Raw genomic sequence first — 23,822 nt, 5'->3', positions numbered from 1 at the left:
TTGTCTTGTTCAACTTTCCTTTAGATTTACCAAAGCCATGTAATATAGGGTCAAACCTAAACACTTTCAATTTGTATGCAATCAGGCAGGCCCTTGCACTACATAGTTTAAGGTGAATCTAAAGGAAATTGAATAAGAAAATTGTATAGTGTATGGCTAGCCTTAGGGTTCTTTCACACGGGCTTTCCGCCGGCGGACTTCGTTTTGCTCGGCGGAGGACCGATCCGTCCTTACCCACTGAGCAGGCGGATGACAGGTCCCATCTCCGCTCACTATGCTGACACAGATCTGTCAGAGCCCCGCTCTCCTCTATGGGTGATCAAGTGAAAACGGACCACCTGTCCATTTTCATTCCGATCCGATCCTTCAGATGGATGGAAAATAGGGTTACCATCCTTCTGGATTTCACTGACAGGATCGGTTAGCAGCGGGTGTCAGCGGACATGACACCGCTGACATTCACTGCCCCATAGCGGTGCATGCTGACATTCACTGTCCTGATCAGGTCCACCTGAAAAACTGACAGGCGGACCTGATCGGAAAGCCCGTGTGAAAGGGGCCTAACAGATTCAGCCAAATTCAAATATTGAAAGAATCTATTGAGGAGAAGAACCCTAAATTCTGTAATATGTTTCCTGTTACATCCAATATAAGTATGTAGTATGAAACATGTTCAGAAAGGTGGACTTCTCTTTTAAAACTGCACCCTGTAAGCCAATCATGAAACTGCTGGCATAGATTTAATCAGTTCTACGCAGCAAGGCAGCTGCTCTGCATCTTCCTAATTACACTGAATGTTTATCTTGTTATATGCCATTGTTGAAGCTTCCAGACCAGGACATGATATATTACAGATTTCTAATAGGCAAATAAAGGCTTGAAGCAGAACTTATGCTTTCTGTTATTCGTATATGTCAGGCTCCAGCAAAACAGTCTAATGTCTCCAGAAGACATTGCTGAATTATTTCCTGTCACTAACACCCGCGCTTGTACCACTTCATTGCCTGTATCAAAAGGGCAGTGATAAAACTGTGCTTGCTCTGCATAGAGAAACAAAACACAACGCATAAACAGAATTATACTTTTTTTTTAATCCTGCCATATCCTTAAAATACATCTAAATGTTGCATAAATAAAATGTCTATATTAACCGTTAATTAAAAATGGTTATGATTCCGTGCTACGGTATCGACAAAATGGCAAGAGATATACAAATCCGATTCCAAAAAAGTTGGGACACTGTACAAATTGTGAATAAAAACAGAATGCAATGATGTGGAAGTTTCAAATTTCAATATTTTATTCAGAATACAACATAGATGACATATCAAATGTTTAAACTAAGAAAATTTATCATTTTAGGGGAAAAATACGTTGATTTTAAATTTCATGGCATCAACACATTTTAAAAAAGTTGGGACAAGGCCATGTTTACCACTGTGTGGCATCCCCTCTTCTTTTTATAACAGTCTACAAACATCTGGGGACTGAGGAGACAAGTTGCTCAAGTTTAGGAATAGGAATGTTGTCCCATTCTTGTCTAATACAGTCTTCTAGTTGCTCAACCGTCTTAGGTCTTCTTTGTCGCATCTTCCTCTTTATGATTCGCCAAATGTTTTCTATGGGTAAAAGATCTGGACTGCAGGCTGACCATTTCAGTACCCGGATCCTTCTTCTACGCAGCCATGATGTTGTAATTGATGCAGGATGTGGTCTGGTATTGTTATGTTGGAAAATGCAAGGTCTTCCCTAAAAGAGACAACATCTGGATGGGAGCATATGTTGTTCTAGAAATTAGATATACCTTTCAGCATTGATGGTGCCTTTCCAGATGTGTAAGCTGCCCATGCCACACGCACTCATTCCACCCCTATACCATCAGAGATGCAGGCTTCAGAACTGAGCGCTGATAACAACTTGGGTTGTCCTTGTCCTCTTTAGTCCAGATGACATGGTGTCCCAGTTTTCCAAAAAGAACTTCAAATTTTGATTCGTCTGACCACAGAACAGTTTTCCACTTTGCTACAGGCCATTTTAAATGAGCCTTGGCCCAGAGAAAATGCCTGCGCTTCTGGATCATGTTTAGATATGGCTTCTTTTTTGGCCTATAGAGTTTTAGCCGGTAACAGCGAATGGCACGGTGGATTGTGTTCACTGACAATGTTTTCTGGAAGTATTCCTGAGCCCATGTTGTGATTTCTATTACAGTAGCATTGCTGTATGTGATGCAGTGCTGTCTAAGGGCCCGAAGATCACGGGCATCAAGTATGGTTTTCTGGCCTTGACCCTTATGCACAGAGATTGTTCCCAATTCTCTGAATCTTTGGATGATATTATGCACTATAGATGATGATAACTTCAAACTCTTTGCAATTTTTCGTTGAGAAACTCCTTTCTGATATTGCTCCACTATTTTTCGCCGCAGCATTGGGGGAATTGGTGATCCTCTGCCCATCCTGACTTCTGAGAGACACTGCCACTCCACTGCCACTCTGAGAGGTTCTTTTTATACCCAATCATGTTGCCAATTGACCTAATAAGTTGCAAATTGGTCCTCCAGCTGTTCCTTATATGTACATTTAACTTTTTCGGCCTCTTATTGCTACCTGTCCCAACTTTTTTGGAATGTGTAGCTCTCATGAAATCCAAAATGAGCCAATATTTGGCATAACATTTCAAAATGTCTCACTTTCAACATTTGATATGTTATCTATATTATATTGTGAATAAAATATAAATTTATGAGATTTGTAAAATAGTCCATTCCTTTTTTTACTCACAATTTGTACATTGTCCCAACTTTTTTGGAATTGGGTTTGTAGGTGGCGCTGCCTATACAGTGTGCAATCCTCATGGGGGGGGGGGAACCCTCCAAAAATGTGAAAAAAATATATGGAAAAAAATTAATATACAAAATAGTGCTAGTGCTATCCCTTTACATAAACCTCACATGTATGAGATAATTTCACGTAGAAACATTAATAAAGTAAAAACATGTTAGAAAAAAATTCCCAACCAAGTGGTAATCCACAAATCTAAAATACTCAAACACACTGTATCATAATAAAAACAATACAATAATACAAAAAGTGCTCTCAGTGTAATAATGTGCAACAAGTATAACAGACAAATAATCAAGTTAGTCCATGAAATAATCCCATAAATGATGTTCAAAAAATTCACGATCCTATATCTCCTTCTCCTAGGATCGTGCAGTAACCCATTTATTGGTGCCTCTGACCCCTGCAGGGGTTCAGTCCTCTGGTGAGTGTGGATCTGAGGGGAGAGCACGAGTGGATTCACCTCCTGTTTTCATCACCAAAAAAGACTGACATTGCACTTTAAAGTTTTTTGCACCAGTCTCTTTATAATATTTATAAGGAGTTATGAATTTTTTGAACATCGTTTATGGGATTATTTCATGGACTAACTTGATTATTTAACTATTATATTTATTTTTACACATTCTTGCACTGAGAGCAGTTTTTGTATTACTCTATTGTTTTTATTATGATACAGCCTGTTTCAGCATTTTAGATTTGTGCATTACCACTTGGAGGGGACTTTTTTCTAACAAGTGTTCACTTTATTAATGTTTCTATGTGAAATGATCTAATACATATGAGTTTTTTGTAAAGGGATAGCACTTTTCTGTATATTCATTTTGTTAAATATTTTTCACATTTTTTGAGGGGGGGGATTATTTTTCCCATGAGGATTGCACACAATATATAGGCAGCACCACCTATACCTCATCCCTTCTATTCATCAATAACCCTTAATTACGAATTTTATTTGGAAGCATCCAAAATGTAAAAAAGTGTAATGCTGGCTAGTTTTTGACAAAAACGTTTTTTAACAAAAGTTAAGTGTAACAAAAAATATAAACCAAGCTGAACTTTGTGAATTCTGCCCAGAGAGATGCACGGTGTATAGGAACATTGGAACTGTTGGAATGTAGAGTCTTTGAATATGAGTTCTCAGGCAGCATGAGATGAGCACACACTGCACAGTTTGACTTCTTTTTGACAAGAGAAACTCTTCTACGATTTGTTTAGTTCCAATACAAATTGGATCCATTGTGTATGATGGAGATTGTACTTGACATATTGCTGGTTTGGACTACAAACTTCCTCTAGGTACAATTAAACTACACATCACCACATTGTATGTAAAGGATATATTATACATGTTTTAAAACAAACAATGCATTACCTTAAGGTTCTTCTTGAGAATGTATTTTGAGTACCAGTTTGCTAAGAAAAATGTTCTGTAATTAGACAGAGTACACTGAAATTAAAAAAAATAGCACAGGGGGACCTTAGCTACGAAAATCACCCTTTAGAAGAGGGGAATATGCTCCATATAGGTCTGTTATTGAATGATGACGATTCACATAATCTGATCCCTCCTTTGGATGCCTTGTATTTCCTGTTTTTTCTAGGTATTTTTACATAGAACATGGATCCCTATCAGGGAGCTTGAGGCATTATGTCTCTTAAAGTGTTACTAAACCCGCAACAGTAAAATTATTATTATTATTATACAGGATTTATATAGCGCCAACAGTTTGCTCAGCGCTTTACAATGTGAGGGAAGACAATACAGTTACAATACAATTCAAAACAGGAGGAACTAGAGGGCCCTGCTCGTTAGAGCTTACAATCTAGAAGGGAGGGTCAAGTGAAACAAAAGGCAATAACCGTGGGGGATGGGCTGATGGAGAAAATGGAGGTATATTTGTTAGGTGTAGGTAGGATAGGCTTCTCTGAAAAGGAGGGCTTTCAAAGATCGCCTAAAAGCTAATAGAGTAGGAGATAATCGGACAGATAAGGGTAAGGAGTTCCATAGGATTGGAGAGGCTCTGGAAAAGTCCTGGAGGCGAGCAAGGGAGGAGGTGACGAGGGAGCTAGAGAGCAGGGGGTTTTGAGAGGAACGAAGAGAGCGATTAGGTTGGTATTTTGAGACTAGGCTAGTGATGTAACTGGGAGCTAAGCTGTGGATGGCTTTGTAAGATGTTGTAAGTATTTTGAATTTAATTTGTTGGGTGAGCGGAAGCCAGTGGAGGGCTTGACAGAGAGGAGCAGCGGACACTGAGCGATTGGTAAGGTGGATGAGTCTGGCAGCAGCGTTCATGATGGATTGAAGGGGGGATAGCATGTGTAGTGGTAAGCCAATGAGAAGGGAATTGCAGTAGTCAAGGCGCGAGATGACCAGGGAGTGAACTAAGAGTTTGGTTGTGTCTTTGGTTAGAAAGGGGCGTATTTTGGAGATGTTGCGGAGGCTGAGGTGGCAAGATTTGGACAGCGATTGGATGTGGGGTTTGAAGGAGAGTTCAGAGTCCAGGACAACACCTAAGACCTTGGCATGCGGGGATGGGCTGATAGTAATGCCATCGATATTGACAGAGAAATCAGGGGAAGGGGCACGTGGTGGAGGACAAACTATAAGCTCGGTTTTGGATGAATTGAGTTTGAAGAAGTGGTGAGACATCCAGTCTGTATATGCAGTAAAGCACGCTTGTCATACTCACTGTGGAACCAAAGGGTAATCCTCTGCATTGTGTAAAAAGGCTGTTTGATCCTGTATGCACAGATCCTCCTTTTCTTCCACTGGCTCCAAAACATGTCTGGATAAGACAGAGTTAGTGGAGTCAGGCTGCACATGCTCAATTCGATATGTTATGCTAGAGAGTTTTTTTTTCCTTGGGAGAGTGCATGTGATCAGCACAGGGCCAATCAGCACTGTCCAGACAGAGAGTCAGGGGTCCTGGGTCCTAATAGGACAGCTTTGAGAAGTATGAAAACTCCTCCTACAAGCATTAACCAGACACTGATAGAAGTCACAAAACTGCTCTAAATGCTGATGAGAAAAGGTATTTAACAGTTTATATTTTCTAAAATAATTACATTTCCATGTTTTGTTTACTGTGGGAGACCAGATATAGTGACTGCAGGCTCCTGGGTTTAGTAACACTTTAAGAGAGCAGAGTGGGAATTGTCAAGTGATTTAATTTGTTACATCACATACCTTGCTCACAAGTGGATAAAGACTTGTCCATTTTTCTGTCTTTATATTTGGAAATTCAAAATAAAGATTACTCCAAAAAAATAAATAGTCCCTATAGAAAATTAAAGAGAAAAAATGCTCATTTTAAGGTCAGCTGAGGGAAGGGTTCTTCACTACAAAACACAATACAAAAAAATATGAATGATTTGTTGTATGATAGACTAGCAAACGACAATCGTTTAATCAGTACAGTATGCGGCCGATAAAAATCGATAGACAAAGACCACGCATGATCAGAAACACAAAAATAACCCAGAAAAAGCCTGGCCGCCATTGTTTTTGTTTTGCACCATCTGATAAGTAGCTACGCAACCAGGAAGCTTTTCCAGAATCGTACGAAAAAAAATCATACGTTTAGTACGCATTGCTGAATTCGATATTAGTATCATGCAACAAAATGCGAACGATAAGTCGTCCGATTATCTGATCGCGTGTACGAGGCATAAGCCTCACCTCTTCCAACTACATCTTGTCTTATAACTGAGCCTGTGTCATGGCTGGTACGAAAGCTGCACTGTCACTTCAAACAACAGTTCATTTATTGCCCATGGGCTGAGCAGCACCCTCAAAGTACAATTCTGCTTGGCTTTTACCAATTCAGCTGGAATTTTTTTTATTGCTTCCTGTATCTTTGTTATTTGTAATGCTTCTATGGCCCATTTAACATACGTCCGTATGATATCTGGCTGTACATAATGCCATAATGCTTGTCAAACATTTCCTTCGATAAAAAGTAAACTTGAGTAGGTTGACCACTTTATTCAAGTCAGTTTACAAAAATGACATCACCTTGTGCTCATAAATGTGTATCTGAACATCATATTTTGCTACATAGTGATAATTGAAATAACACCCACAAGCCTTTTAACGGGAATGCCAATCTAATTAAAAACAAAACTGCACTCGCTATAGGGCTTGATTTACTAAAACTGGATCACTCAAAATCTGGTGCTGCTCTGCATGGTAGCCAATCAGATTCTAACTTCAGCTTGTTCAATTAAAGTGTTACTAACCCCACAAGAGTAAAATCTGTGTGTATATGGAGTAAAGCATACTTGTTGTATTCACTGTGGAACCTAAGGGGTTAATCCTCTGCATTGTGTAAAAACGCTGTTTAATTCTGTCTTCTCTGATCATCTCCTTCTTTCACTGATTCCAATAAAAATCCTGATATTTACAGAGCTAGGGGATGGGCTGCACATGCTCAGTTTGGTGTGTATTGCAAGAGAGTACTTTTTGTTCTTGGGAGCAGGGCCATCTTACCGAATGGGCACGCTGAGCAGTTCCCTGAGGGCCCCACTTGCCCAGGGGGCCCCACCTGCCCGGCAACCCAGCACCAGCCAAGCATTATTCCCAATTCCCGTGTCCGTTCCGCCACCAAACTTAGCAGATGGCAAGCGCTTGTGGGCCATGCACTGCTGTCAAGCCACTTGGAGGGGGAGCCCAAAACTGCAGGAATGTCTGTCTGCCTCCAGGGGAACAGGCACACACAGGACAGTCGAGTCTGACTCCTGTCCATGTGTGGACAGAAAAATCACATGCAAAAACATCAATTTAATTTGGGTACAGTGTCACATGACCGCGCAATTGTCCGTTAAAGTCACGCAGTGCCGAATTGCAAAATAGGCCCTGGTCTTTGAGCAGCCAAATCCTCCGGGGCTTAAGTGGTTAAAGGCTTACCTATATCTAAAAGTTCTCAAGGTGGGTTACAACCACTTTAAGTAGACCTAGCATTTTTCCTACAAGGTGCTCTTTAAATGACTGACCAAGAATTGGGAAACATTATGTTTTCTTAACATGTAAAATACCTGTTAAAATACCTGTTTTACACATAGGCATGTGTAAAATATAAACAAATCTGCATTTAGTATATAAATAAAACTTTATACTTTTAGTAAAAAAAAGTGTTAAAGCTTCAACAATATCTCTTTCATTCTATTAAAGAGCTTTTCATTTATTTAAAAGCCTCATAAATGATCACAAGCTTTCAAATAATGTCAAAGTCAGTATGTCTGTTGCCATTGCTACAGTTTCTGTTGATGTGTAGTAAACTCTTTGTGTTTTTATATTTCATAAAATCACAACAGCTAGAGTAAAAAGTGAACTTGGCCAGACAGACCAAACTGGCCACTGATGAGTTATTTTGGTCTTTCCTTGTCTTTAAACTTTTCTGGTAGCAGCTGCTGTAATGATATAGTGTTGTAAAGAATGGAACAAGAATCAGGTTACTTCCCTCTTTACATTGCTTGCCATTAAAACCTTCATATAACTCCTGTTCCTGGTAAAGCCTCGCCTATCTTCAGCCTACCCACAAAGTCTTTACTCAAAGCAATGGAATCAAATATGGTATAGGACTAGGGCTGTTGGTGGTGGTTTGGACCGCCTACTGCATAATTTAGTACCTAGTAATAAGTATTTATTACATTTGATAACGACAAATAAAAAATATCCAAAACCAGTGGTAAAAAAAGCTATCCATATATACAGTATATGGTCTGCTTAAATATTACAGATCTCCAGTCTGGGCTTTGTTTAATAGCATTTACAAGATGGTAGCTGGTGATTTTCATCTACCTCTTTTAAACCTTTCACTGAGCAATCAACAATTCAGAGCAACTGCTGAATTATGAAAGCTCAGTATCAGTCATGATCCAACACCATAAAAGATTATTCCAGCACTTTCATATGAATGCATACTCATTTCACACTAATATTTTATTTAAATAATTGCTGGTCGTGATTATGAACCTCTTTCTCATTCATATCTCTTTTCTGTGAACGCCACGGTCCTGCACAGGTTATCAGTTATGACACCCATTTAATGACTTGACAATTTGGTTGAGAATGGGTTTAGATAGCTTTAAGCCCCGTACACACAAGTAGAAATTCGGCCGGGAAATTTCGTCCGATGACCGATCTGCCGATTTTCAGGTTGTTAGTATGGTGCTTCCGACAACTGACTCCGACTTTTCAGCCGAAAAAATCCTGGTGTGCAGGCTATATAATTTTTGTCCTCCGTCAAAACACGTCCGATTTTCATCTCATTAGTACAGATTTCGATCGGGAAAAATCTTATGAGCAAGACTAGGCATGCTCAGAGATGAAAGAACACATAGAAAGCAATCCAACACATGACATCACTTCTGTAATAGAATTCTGTCGTGCGGGAAAATTCGTGTGCAGTCTAGGCACATTCCAACAAACAGACACGCACTCTGGACAAAAGACGGACGACCGGTCCGCGGAAATTAGTTGCGTGTGTACGAGGCTTTAAATCCACAGAATGGAAAACAGGCATATGCCTTTTTAGCGGTTTTTGGCTTTGTAGGAAGCTTACTAAAAATAAATAGATAATTTTTGAAGTCAGTTTTAAGTCAGTCCATCCAAACTGACATCAGAAACTTGAACTAGCTTTTCCACGAAGGGCATTTTTTCTACACCCCAATATATACATACATACAGTATGAGAACTAAAATCATAATATATTAATATTAGAGGCATGACTCCATAGTATGAATTACACATAAGCCAAGCATAGTTTATGAGATTGTCCTTGACCAGATATTCATAAATTTGAAAACAATGAGTGCTAAGGAAAGTTTTTGTCTATGTTGTATGTGATATGATTTAAAGTACTATATATTATGGTTTAAACTGAAGATGATCATGATGGTTTTGCCATAATGTTTAAATGTACACATTGTGGTAGACATACCTGCCATAGTGCCTCCAGTGTGCCTCCAGTTATGCATGGCCACTATTCTCCTTTTTTGTTCCATTGGAGCCACTGACATCTGCACCCAGAGTCCATCTTGGTTCAATGTCTTTTTCCACCTTAAATGATTAGTTCATCCTGGCATGTGTAGCTCAGTGTATATTCAGTATGGAACATTACTGGTAGGTAAGGCAGACACTTTTATAGCCAAAGAGGCATCCAGAGTCTCTTCTGTAGTAAAAGCTGAAAAAATTGTAATTTTATTTAGGTTTCAAAAGAAGTCAACAGGAAAAAGTAGATCCAGTTCACAACATATAAATGAGTACGTACAAACGTTCTATATATGATATAGATAAACACCGATAGATAAACACGGGAAACAAAAGCTCAGTTTGGATCATGGCATAACAAACACAGTGAAAGTAGAGGAACAAACCAATATTCATTAAATGTTAAATGAATGGGTAGGGGTGGGTTCAGCCCTGGCCCCTACGCATCCAGAATAAAGATTAAGTTTAATCTATTGGTGAACAAAAAGGCATATATATGTCATGCAAGGTCAAAGCATGGTTAAGTAAGATGGGCAGGAGAGAGAGGCATGCCAAAAATGGATTGATCTCTAAAGCCCAAACATTGTTAAATTGTTCTAGGGAAACCACGTTTGGTCATGAGGTGTTCCAGTTCCATATTTCTATTATCCAAAATGATGTTTAATAATGTAGGGGAATAGCTCTCCTAGCAGCAGTTAAAACATGAGAAATCTGTTTTTTCTGCAAGCAATGTTTTATTTTAAACTGTAGATCCGAAATAACCCACTAGTGCATGATTTTAAATATTTTTATGAATTTTCTCTTTTATTTTCTGCAAAATAAAGGACAAACTGGCTTGGTTTGTCTGTGACATCAGGGTCTGTGATGTCTGCCGACCCAATTAAGCGTCTTTTTTGCAACCGAGTCATCAGCCTGCTATAAGATTTTTTGTTCATAGAATAAACGATCCCCTTTTGACTGTCACATTGAAGTTGTGGTTTCAATAAATAACTCAAAGTTTTTGCATACTTCACTATGGAAGTTTGTATAATTTCTTTATTGGTGACCTCTATGCTGGGAGCTGCCTGTACGGTGTGGTGGAATCGTTCATTACCCTGATACATTGAGCTCTCTATGACCATTTACAGTAGCTTGAAAAAGTATTCATACCCCTTGAAATATTCCACATTTTGTCATGTTACAACCAAAAACGTAAATGTATTTTATTGGGATTTTATGTGATAGACCAACACAAAGTGGCACATAATTGTGAAGTGTAAGGAAAATGGTTTCCAAATTTTTTTACAAATAAATATCTGAAGAGGGGTGTGGCTTAGACATGAGTGAGTGAGAAAGCACGGTACCGCAGCTCCTCGCAGACTGACACAACAACAGCTTCCACCAGAGATTTGGTCAGCTTTTTTGGGCTTCTGTGGGGATGTCTCAGCACTGTAGAGCACAACCACAGCCATGGGGCTCCGCAAAACCAAGCCTGGGCTTCATAAATACTTTCTTCAGTGACGAGGCCTTCAAGATGGCGCCCGGCCAAGACAGAGGAAGGGACACAGCTCCCGCGGCCCGGGTCTCACAACAGGCTGCAGTCTCCCCTTTTGCATCGCCAAGAATGATAAGCGCTACAGCTCCCCCAGCCTCCCCTGACTCCTCAGCGTCACAAGACCAGAGCTCAGACATTTCAGAGCTCCATTGAGATTCTGGAGCTCTCTCTTACTGATCCAGTGGAGATCCACAGAGCACACAAAGCTCTCAGACCCCCTTCACAAGATGCTGCAAACCTTAGAGACATCATCATCGGCAAGCTACACAAGTTCACAGTAAAAGAGCAAATCATGCAATGCATGCGCAAGCATCCCTTATTTGATTTTATTTGTTCTTTTACCAAGATTTGTTACATTGCACATTGATGCAATGCAGAGCTCTTCACCTCCTTATGAAAGCTATGCCCGAGGCTGGCATCACGTACTGTTGGGGGTTCCCTTTTAATTTTCAGGCTGAAAGAGATGAAAAATGAGGTGGTCCAAGTGAAATGGGGGCCTGGATCTGCCTAATGTTCTAAAATATTACCAAGCAATAGCTATGCAACATGTGCTCGATTGGAAGTTTCACACTTCCTCTAAATTATGGCTTTCATTGGAAAAAACTATCACAGGCCATAATCGGTCATATGCTCCCTGGGTTCCATCGGGGGACAGACGTCTCTCCGAATGGTTGTCCCCGTTGACTACCCATTCCCTGAAAGTCTGGCATAGACTAAATAGGTCATTGACATTGAATCCCCCAACTTCTCTGCTGGTCCCAGTGGGGGGACTTCCCGGGTTTAACCCCAGCAAGCGGTTGTCCCCCCTTGGATCCTGGGCGAGAGACAGCATAGTCAGCTTGGCACGTTTTATAGAAGGCCATGCTATAGTTCCACTCGTTACCCTTAGGGAACGTTACGGGAGCTTCCCTTTTGATTTCTGGAGGCACCGCCAGCTTGTGGATTTTTTACTTCAAAACATCCTGAATCGCAGATCAGATCAGATCTACTCTTACAGACTTTGAATGCTTATGGGCTGCTCAGGATCCTCTGCCTCATTTGAACTCGGCCCTATTTAAATTATTTGATGCAGCCAAATATATTTCCAAGCCATACTTCATTAGAAAATGGGAGCGTGAACTACAGTGCGAGTTTGCAAAAGAACAGCTGCAGCATTTTTATCAGCTGACACATTTTAGCTCAGTGGAGTCCAAGGCACAGGAAAATACCTATAAGCTACTGTCTAGGTGGTACCATGGGCCCACGACCCTTGATAAAATCTGCCCCTCAATCTCGGATCTGTGTTGGATAGGCTGTGGACAGAGGGGAATATGCCTCTTTTTTGCTATAAACGCAGTGCTCTCCCCCACCTTCTCAGTGCTGCCAGATGCCTCATACCAGTTCACATGAAAAGCTCACACATTCGGAGTGAAACGGAGTGGCTTGGGAAGGTGAGAGATTATGGAGGCGGAGGAGTGGCTTGCCACCTGCAGAGATACCCGAAAATGGTTTAAACCTTTCCAGTTTAGATATTGCCTTACTAGCCTTGGCAGACCCTACCTTTAAACTTTTTGGTCTAGGCGGCCGAAATCCCACTGCTGACAACCTTTCTGTTACTGAACCAAATTAGATATGAACCAGGTAAACACTATGATCATGTCTTTGTCATGTGACAGGAGTCCAATCACTCGGTAGTTTAGGATTACTAGAGCCCTGTTTTCCTGTGAGCTTCATGTCCAATTAAGTCAACATTCAAAGTGAGAGGAGCTCTCTACTCTTCTTCCTGCCTGGAGAGGAGACATGTCTACAGGGGCTGAATGTCCGTGACATAGGAGGTCTCTTGAACAGTTCTGATATAGCTTGCAGTATTCACCTGAACTGAGAAGGATTACTCCGTATTTTTTATTTTTTTTTTTCCCTCTCGTGTACCTATTCAATTGTTGTTATCTTTCCTTTTCTGTCTGATTTGTTCAATATTAAATGTTAATGAAAGATTAATGAAAAAAATAAATATCTGAAAAGTTTGGAATGCATTTGTATTCAGCCCCCCTGAGTCAATACTTTGTAGAACCAAAGCTGCAATTACAGCTGCAAGTCGTTTTGGGTCTCTACCAGCTTTGCACATATAGAGAGTCAAAATTTTCCCCATTCTTTGCAAAAAAGCTCAAGGTCTGTCAGATTAGATAAAGAGCATCTGTGAAGGGGGCGTGGTCTGACCGCGCGAGATGATGGACGCCTGCTAGGAGAGCTCCCGCCGCCACGAGCCGACCTAACCGCACTACGGGCTCTGCACTGTCTCTGCACCGCCGGTGAGGATGCCCAACACTCCGCGCTCTTCCTCCGCCACCCGCTCTCGCTCCCCGAGGGACCCCGCTGCCAAGCTCAGCCCCAGCATTCCGGAGCTGTTCCGGACCCAGGCCGCAACAATGGCGTCCTCGGGCTGCGGCTCCTCTCCCGCGATCACTCCTCCTCCCCCTGCCCGCTCCTATGCCGCTGTAGCCTCCGGGGACCCGGAATCCAGCTCCCCCACGCCTGCATTGCATAGGCAGCTGAACATGGATGATCTCCGCTCGGTGGCTGCGGACATTAAAGACACCCTGGGGGCGGCCATCTTGGAATTAAGGGAAGACATCCATTCCCTCACAGGCAGGGTTCATGAGGTGGAAAGGGTGACTGCTAGACAGGACTCAGCCATACATGAACTGCACTACAGGTCTGACACCCACACGGTCCAGTTAAGGGATATGCAGCGCCATTTGGAGGACCTGGACAACAGAGGGAGGCGCCATAACCTTCGCATCCGCGGGGTTCCCGAATCTGTGGAAGGTGACCTTCTGAGTCCCGCCATAGTCTCCCTGTTCAACTCACTCCTGGATAGACCCCCACAGTCCCCCATCGACATGGAGCGAGCGCATCGCGCCCTGCGCCCCAGGGGCAGGGAGGGGGATCCGCCGAGGGATATTATCTGCTGTCTGGTGGACTTTCGCCTTAAGGAGGACATCTTACGCAAAGCGAGAAATAGACCCCACATTGACCTGGAAGGGGCCCCCATCCAACTCTTTCAGGACCTCTCGGGCATCACGCTCCAGCGTCGCAGGGAACTGAGACCGTTGCTTGACACACTCAGGGCCAACGGAATTACTTATAGATGGAAATTCCCGTTCTGCCTCTCGGCCTCCACACAAGGCCGCACAGCCCTTCTCAGGGTCCCTGAGGATCTACCCCACTTTTGTTCCACACTGGGTATTCCTTATATGCACCTGCCCAACTGGTATGCAGAGTTTCGTCCAGGTCCATTGGTGACCGATGCGCCTGGAGCGGAACCCATGGACGCCCAGGAGGTCAGGTTCCGGCGCCAACGTTCTCCATCTGAGGTCCGTCAGGCCCGTGTTCCTGCTGCTCCCCCTCACGCTAATAGTCCTACTAAACCGCCACAGGTTCGTCGGGCCAGGCTGGACGCCTAAGGCCCATTGTGCTCTCTTCTGGATCCCAGCCTATTCCCCCGAAAGGATTCCGTGAGTCTCACAGCCTTGGAAACTACAGTACCCACGCCTGACTGTGTCCTCAACCGCTGCACGGACTTTCTGCTTTCCTGAACATTTTTCTCCCCGTTGCTCAGTTGCTTCACATCCTGCTCCCTGGAATGGTAATGTACTCGTGGCTCCCCTCCCCCCTACGACCCGTCTCCTTATTTTTCCCCTTCGGGTTTGCCCGCAACTTTGAACTGGAACTGCCAACACCCTCGGCTCCCTACCTATATCTACGATTCTGGCTGTTCTTTTGTTGTTGTTAGTTTTTAAGCTGGTATGGGTGGGTCATATGCTCCCCGATAAGGGGTTTTTTTTTTTTTTTTTTTTTGTTTTTTTTTTGGGGATGTACGTCTCTCCTTTTCAGGTGTCGGCTTATAGTACCTTTCCATAATATTGTTTGTTATGTTTGCATTATGTGCTCAATTGCGTATTTATGCCAGGGGGGCCATTCGCCCTATGGGTACATTCTACTGTTTGCTATGTTTATGTTTTTGTGTTTGCAGATATCGGTGCCCCCATGCCTATGTGAAGCGCTGTGTCTCACCCCTTGCCTGGGACCGTGGGGCTTCGCATCCGCATCGGGCGCCGCCTGACGACCTATGCCATCGGCCATTCACTCTTCCTCGAGGTTGTTCGTTGGTGGGACCCCCTACCCGCGTGCAACGGATTTGCCCTGAGGCTTGCACCCGTCCGTTGCACTGTGAAGGTACGCATGCCCTGACATGCTCCGTTCACCCCCTCTTGCCCCCGTTTGGGGGGTGGTTATCCCCCGTCTATGCCATATGTCGGCAGGGTTCCCAGGACTGCTTTTAACGCCTCGAGGAAGGGAGGGGTCGTGAACATGTTCATGCACTTTCTTGGATATTGCAGGTGACCCCACAACCTCATGTTGATGGTTATATTGCACACTATTGCTTAGAGTTTTCCTGTCTAGGTATGTGTTTGGTTTTCCCCCCCTTTTTTTTTTTTTTTTTTTTATTTATTAATATACCACCATATGCTTGGCACCTACCCAGGTAGTCAGACGGTTCTCCCCTCCTTCTCCAATGTTGCACTGTTGGTATACTCCCCGATGCTTTGCCCTATGACTCCTATTTCCCTGACCCTACCTCTTGTGCATTCCCTGATTGTCCGCGGCCACCGCCTACATTGCCCACTTCTATCCTACGTCTGGAGCCCGTTCCATACATGTTTATGCCCTCCCCCCCCCCGTGCGTACCCCGACGCTTGACCCTTTGAGGCTCTAGATGCCTACTACTAACTTCCGTCCTCACAGGAGGCTTGTTCTTGCCCCGTGTGCTGCCCTTACACTGCCTTTCCCATGCACTACCTCTCGGTTCGTGGCCGGGCCCCCTACCTAGGTGATTACTTCGGTCCCCTCGTCGCGTTCGGTCTACCCCAACCCCCAATTAGTGGTCTACTCCCCCCCCTGATAAAGAAGCCCCCGATTTATACTCAAAGTAGCCACTATACTCCCCTGTACTCTGCGTACCACTCCGTTTTGTCTCGGCAGGCCGGACTAGGTTGTGGTCTCTGTTCCCCACTCTCTCCCCCCTTCTCCCCGCCGTAGCCTCTTGCCTTTCCTTCCTTGTCTGTTCCCTTCCCCCCCACCCTCCTCCGCTTTCTTTCTCTCCCCCCCCCCTTCTTGTGTTGTGTCTTGTCAACTATGCAGTCCTCTTCTGATCATACGCGTCCCACTTTCAAGTTATACTCCTTGAACGTCCGTGGCCTCAATGTCCCTGAAAAGCATTCCCAGCTTGCCATTGCCTTACGCAAAACCAAGGCTGACATTGTATTCCTCCAGGAAACCCACTATAGGTCCGACAGCATCCAAAAGATCCCTTCTCCACACTTCCCTGAGGCGTATCATGCCACGTCTGTGGACTCCAAGTCCAAAGGAGTGTCCATACTCCTATCCAAACACTGTCCATTCAAAGTCACGGAGTCTATGGCCGACGACCAGGGTCGGTTCCTCTTCCTTAAAGGGCAGCTCCATGGCCGCCTGTGTACCCTGGCTAACCTCTACGCCCCCAACAAACACTTGGTCCCCTTTTTCAGAACCACCATCCGACGCCTGTCGGATTTCTGCTCTGGACAGCTCATTTTGGGAGGGGACTTCAATGTTGCCCTGTCCCCTCTTGTGGATACTTCAGCGGGTTCCTCCTCCATGCCGTACGCTGCCCTCCGCACGATTAAAACTCTCATGTCAACCCTTCTCCTACACGATTCGTGGCGCACCCTGCATCCAGACACTAAGGACTTCACCTTCTACTCGTCCCCCCACGATCGATATTCCCGTATTGACTACCTATTTGTCTCCCAGGACCTTCTGCCAACCCTCCGCTCTGCCTCCATCGACCCGATGTTTCTTTCCGATCACAATCCCATCAGTGTCACCTTTTCTTTCCCCGCACAGTCTTATGCCCCGCGGGCGTGGAGAATGGATGGCTCCATTCTCTCTGATGCTGCCTGTGTTTCGGCGCTCTCGGAGCGCCTGCAGCTTTACTTTGCAGAAAACCAATCTCCGGATATCGCCCCCATCACGCTTTGGGCGGCGCATAAATGCGTGATCAGAGGAGAATTTATGGCACTCGCCTCTAAACGCAGGAAGGCTCATTCGGCTCAAGTTGACTCTCTGCTGCTGAAAATTGGTACTCTAGAACGTGCCCACAAGAGATCCCTAGCGTCCGCCACCCTCGCGGAACTTACCCTGGCTCGTCAGGAGCTACTGGAGACTCTTGGGAGATCTGTTCGCCGCAAGTTTGCTCTATCCCGAGGTCTGTTCTATGAACATGCTAACAAATCGGGCAAGCTCCTGGCCCGGGCCCTCCAGAAAAAACGGGCAGCCAACACTATTCACTCCATAGTTGATCAAGCGGGTAAAACGCTGAATTCCACTCCTGACATAGCAGCCCAATTCGTTAGCTACTACTCACGCTTGTATAATTTGCCGCGGACGGACTCTCAGGACTCACAGTGCTCCAGACTCCAGGACATCAGACAGTTCTTGGAACGATATTCTCCCTCCCCACTGCCTGACGCCGCTTTATCTGCACTAGACGCCCCTATCACTTCGACGGAAATCTTGGCGGCTCTGAAGCAATCTAAACCGGGCAAAGCCCCGGGCCCGGATGGCCTTCCTGTGTGCTACTACAAGGCCTTTTCGGATCTGCTGCTGCCACACCTGGAAAACGCGTTCAACGCTTTTCCGGACGCCGACTCCCTCCATGCGGATTTCCTAGAGGCGCATATCGCGGTCATCCCGAAACCGAATAAAGATGCATCCCAGGTCCCTAATTACCGGCCCATCTCGCTCCTCAATGTGGACGTCAAGATGTACGCTAAAATATTGGCTAATCGCCTCCTTCCCTCTATTCCTAACGTGATCTCCCTTAACCAAGTTGGCTTCGTCCCTGGCCGAGAGGCAAGGGACAACACCACCAAAGCCCTTCACCTCCACCATTGGTTATCCACGTCCAATACCCCCGGTTTTTTCTTGTCCCTCGACGCGGAGAAGGCGTTCGACAGGGTGGCCTGGGACTACATGACCGAGACGCTCCGGGCTCTGGGCATGACAGGCCGGTTCCTGCGGTTTGTCTCGGTTCTGTACTCCACCCCCTCTGCGCGGGTCCGGGTCAATGGTACTCTTTCGGACGCCTTCTCCGTGTCGAACGGCACGAGACAAGGCTGCCCCCTGTCCCCTTTGATCTACATTCTCACCTTAGAGCCCCTTCTCCGTCAAATCAACGAAGACCCGAATATTAAGGGTGTTTCCATAAAGGACAAAACATATAAACTGGCTGCTTACGCAGATGACGTCCTCCTCTTCCTCACTGATCCCTTGACTTCGGTACCTAATCTCCTCTCGGCCCTAAAATCCTTTCAGGCAATTTCTAATCTCAAAATCAACTATTCCAAATCCCGTGCCCTTAACATTTCCCTCCCTACTTCGCTCTTGCGGCTCTGCCAGACCAACTTTCCATTCCACTGGGATCCCCATGCCATCACCTATCTCGGGGTCCAGCTCCCATGCAAACTTTCAGACTTGTACGCCAAAAACCACTTGACTATCCTACAATCTATCAAATCGGACCTACAATCGTGGTCTAAGGGACCCTTCTCTTGGTTTGGCAGGGTCGCAATAGTGAAGATGAATATCCTTCCCCGTCTGCTTTACATCTTGCATGCCCTTCCCATCCATGTTCCCCCTGCCTTTTTCAAATCCTACCAGCGTATCTGTTCGGACTTTGTATGGCAGTCGCATAAATCGAGGATCCGGTGGGACACGCTCACTCGCCCCAAAGCAGAAGGGGGGGTCGGCTTGCCACACCTGCTCAAATATCACTGGGCCTGCCACCTTACCCGGATAATTGATTGGCACGCTCATGCTGACTCTAAGGACTGGGTGTCCTTGGAGTCTGCGGTGTCCACCATTCCCGCACATCATCTCCCATGGGTGACGCCGTCCAAGACTCCACGGTCTATTCTGACCCATCCCGTCACGGGTGCAACCCTGCGCCTCTTTCAAACGATCCGCCATAAATTAGATCTTTCCCCGAAACTTAGTCCACTGCTACCCCTGTGCGCTTCTCCAGAATTCCCACCTGATCTCCCTTATGTCCCTTCCACGGGGCCCACCGTGGACATGCCCTTTCAGGCACGTCACTTTTTTGCTGACGCTCGCCCTCTTACGCAACAGGCCCTTCGCCTCAAATACCCGTCCGTAGATGTTCCGTTCTACAGCTTTTTACAAGTTAGACACTTCCTGCACAGCGCACAGCCGGTGGCGGATTGGACCCGCTCCCTTACTTCATTTGAACGTCTTTGTGAAGCGCCAGGGCCACACCGTCATTTGATATCCATATTATATACTATGCTCTTTCCGGTTGACCACGCACACACGAAGGCACTTCGGTCTAGGTGGGAGAGGGACCTTGGCAGGAGCCTCTCTGAGGACGACTGGTCGAGAATTCACTACCACATGCACAAGGGATCCCTAAATGTCCTTGCCCAGGAAACTGGCTACAAACTCTATGCTAAATGGTACCGAACTCCTGAATTATTACACAAGTTCTCCTCGGCTAACTCTCCTACTTGTTGGAGATGTGGCCTGCATCCGGGCTCCCTTTTGCATGTCTGGTGGGACTGCCCTTTAGTCCAGCCGTTCTGGAGGGAGGTGCAATCCCTGATTCCCCGGATCACCACATATACTCCTGATTTTACTCCGGCGCAATATTTGCTTCACCACACCTCCTTACCCTACTCCAGTTACAAGAAGTCCCTCACACTACACCTTATCAACGCTGCCAGGATGTGTGTGCCCTGTCACTGGCGTTCTACCTCCCCCCCCACGGTTGCGGAATGGTTGAAGAGGGTCCAAAGGGTGGCAGAAATGGAAGACACTATTGCGCAGGCTAAAGATACCCACCACAAATATTATACGACCTGGGCTTCCTGGATACACTTCACGACACTTCCGGACTTTAGGACATTGACCACCACATCCTAGCTGCTAGCTATTGTCGTGTCGGGTTCGGGTCGCCTCGGGCATATTTTCCCGTCAAACACTGATTACGTTGATTACGTTCTTGGTCGGGTCCCCCCCCCCCCTGATGCCACGGGCGTCACATATCTCTTCTGAGTATATCCTTCCTTGCTCTCTCCCCCCTTTTTTTCTTTCCTTCTCTTTCTATCTAGCGTCCTCTCCTTTTGTCTCTCCACCTACCCCCCCACCCCCTCGTCCCCCCCCCCCTCCCAGGTGCTCCCCTGTTTCCCCCCAAACCGCAGTCCCGACCACGCTTATGGGCCAGAACGCTTAACTCCACCGACCCCCTCCAGTGGATTTCTTCAGAACTCCCTGCCCCAGGACGACCTACACACCATTAATGGTTGCCCCCTGTGCCCGGACACAGCGTGTTCCCCTCTGGGGGTGTCCGGACATGTGAAGGGGGCCACCACTGCCCTTGAAGATGCCTCGGTCGTGGCACACCCAACAGAGGTGGAGGTTGCAATTGATTCATGTTTGTGTTCTCACCATGGTCCTGCACCAAGGGAAGGGGGAACAAGATTGTCCTCACCTCCTTGAACGGTTTACAATGTCTAACGTACGTTGATCTTGTACTTTCCTATACTTCCCGGTATGATTGAGTCATGGTTTGTTCACCCACCCTATTTTCAGTACATGATACTGCGGTTCATCCTGTTGTTTTTTTTGTTTTTTTTTTCTCTTTTCAATGATCTTTGTATTGCTTTGTATTGCTTGAAAGTGATGTTCACTTCTTATGTCATTTCATTTTGTCACAATAAAATGTTTTGGAAAAAAAAAGAGCATCTGTGAAAAGCAATTTTTAAGTCTTGTCACAGATTCTCCAATGCATTTAGGTCTGGACTTTGACTGGTCTATTCTAACACTTGAATGTGCTTTGATCTAAACCATTCCATTGTAGCTCTGGCTGTATGTTTAGGGCCGTTGTCCTGCTGGAAGGTGAACCTCCACCCCAGTCTCAAGTCTTTTGCAGACCCTAACAGGTTTTCTTCTAAGATTGCCCTGTATTTGGCTCCATCCATCTTCCCATCAACTCTGACCAGCTTCCCTGTCCCTGCTGAAGAAATGCATCACCACAACATGATGCAGCCACCACTAGGTTTCACAGTGGGGATGGTGCGTTAAGGGTGATGTGCAGTGTTGGTTTTCTGCCACACATAGCATTTTGCTTTTAGGCCAAAAAGTTCAGAGCACCTTCTTCCACATGTTTGCTGTGTGCCTTACATGGCTTCTCACAAACTGCAAATGGGACTTCTTATGGCTTTCTTTCAACAATGGCTTTCTTCTTGCCACTCTTCCATAAAGGCCAGGTTTGTTGAGTGCATGACTAATAGTTGTTCTGTGGACAGATTCTCCCACCTGAGCTGTGGATCTCTGCAGCTCCTCCAGAGTTACCTCTTGGCTGCTTCTCTAAATAATGCTTTCCCTGTCCGACCTGTCAGTTTAGGTGGGCGGCCATGTGTTGGTAGGTTCGAAGTTGTGCCATACTCTTTCCATTTTCGGATGATGGATTAAACAGTGCTCTGAAAGATGTTCAAAGCTTGGGAATTTTTTTTTTTTTTTTAACCTAACCCTGCTTTAAACTTCTCCACAACTTTATCCTTGACCTGCCTGGTGTGTTCCTTGGTCTTCATGATGCTGTTTGTTCACTCAGGTTCTCTAACACACCTCTGATGGCTACACAGAACAGCTGTTTTTTTACTGAGATTAAATTAGACACAGAGGGACTCTATTTACCAATTAGGTGACTTCTTAAGGCAATTGATTCCACTAGATTTTAGTTAGGGGTATCAGAGTAAAAGGGGCTGAATACAAATGCACACTTTTTTGCACACTTTTCAGATATTTATTTGTAAAACCATTTATCATTTTCCTTCCACTTCACAATTATGTGCTACTTTGTGTTGGTGTATCACATAAAATCCCAATCAAATACATTTACGTTTTTGGTTGTAACATAACAAAATGTGTTAAATTTCAAGGAGTACGATTACTTTTTTAAGGCACTGTATAACTTTATGGTCCAAGAAATCTGGTAAGAGGCGCCTTTGACTATATTTCATTGTGGTGGATTGGAAGCAATTTATGCACACTTCAGGAAGTGGGTTGCTTTTGAGTGGAGACTCTGGAAAAAAAAAAGTCTTTCTTTATGGACACTTTTCAGGGGCGGAGCCAGAGGGCTAGCTGGGGTGGCAATTGACACCCCAGACGACATCCTTGCCACCCCTGTTGCCACCCCGCTCGCGCTAGCTGAACGAGGGGGCACCTGTGCATAGAGTTCTCTGTGACTGTGTGACTGAGTCTGGGAGCGGTGAACGGCAGTGGCGCGGTGAGCCGCTGCACAGCTAACCAATCACACGTGCCTGCACACCTGATTGGTTCGCTATGCTGCTACTCACCTCCCAGCGCCGCCCTCGTGTCCTGTCCATCTCCGCTACCGCCCGCCCCTCCTCCTCCCAGCTCCGCCCTCGTCTTCCGTGTCCATCTCTGCTGCTAAGGGGTCACGCTGGTCATTCTACATTAAGGGGTCACGCTGGTCATTCTACATTAAGGGGTCACACTGGTCATTCTACATTAAGGGGTCACACTGGTCATTCTGTATTAAGGGCTCACACTGGTCATTCTACATTAAGGGGTCACGCTGGTCATTCTGCATTAAGGGGTCACGCTGGTCATTCTGCATTAAGGGGTCACGCTGGTCATTCTGCATTAAGGGGTCACGCTGGTCATTCTACATTAAGGTGTCACGCTGGTCATTCTACATTAAGGGGTCACGCTGGTCATTCTACATTAAGGGGTCACACTGGTCATTCTATATTAAGGGGTCACGCTGGTCATTCTGCATTAAGGGGTCACACTGGTCATTCTACATTAAGGGGTCACGCTGGTCATTCTACATTAAGGGGTCACGCTGGTCATTCTGCATTGAAAGGGGTCACGCTGGTCATTCTGCATTGAAAGGGGTCACGCTGGTCATTCTGCATTGAAAGGGGTCACGCTGGTCATTCTGCTTTGAAAGGGGTCACGCTGGTTATTCTGCATTGAAAGGGGGCACGCTGGTCTCTCTGCATTGAAGGGGGGCACGGCATGCTGGTCACTCTGCATTGAAGGGGGCACACTATACCTTGATTACTGAAGGCCCCTTTCACACTTTTGTGACCTCAAAGTCACGCAATTTTTTACAGCGTTTTTTGCCGCAAAGCAATGCCTATTACATTTTTCTGTTTGCGCCCCCCGAAAGGGGGCATTTGGGGTGGATGGAGCTGGGCAGGGCCAAATTAACGTAGGGGCTATTGGAGCTGCAGCTCCAGGCCCCCAACTTAATATAGGCCCAGTAGGGGCAGACTGACTATTCAGCTCAGGGCCAGTAGGGGGCCACATGAGAGGCTCCCGGCACTT

This window comes from Pelophylax lessonae (assembly GCF_965119305.1).
Source record: "Pelophylax lessonae genome assembly, chromosome: 9".
Taxonomy (NCBI): domain Eukaryota; kingdom Metazoa; phylum Chordata; class Amphibia; order Anura; family Ranidae; genus Pelophylax; species Pelophylax lessonae.
The sequence above is the reverse complement of the archived record's forward strand: the minus strand, read 5'-3'. Positions refer to the sequence as shown.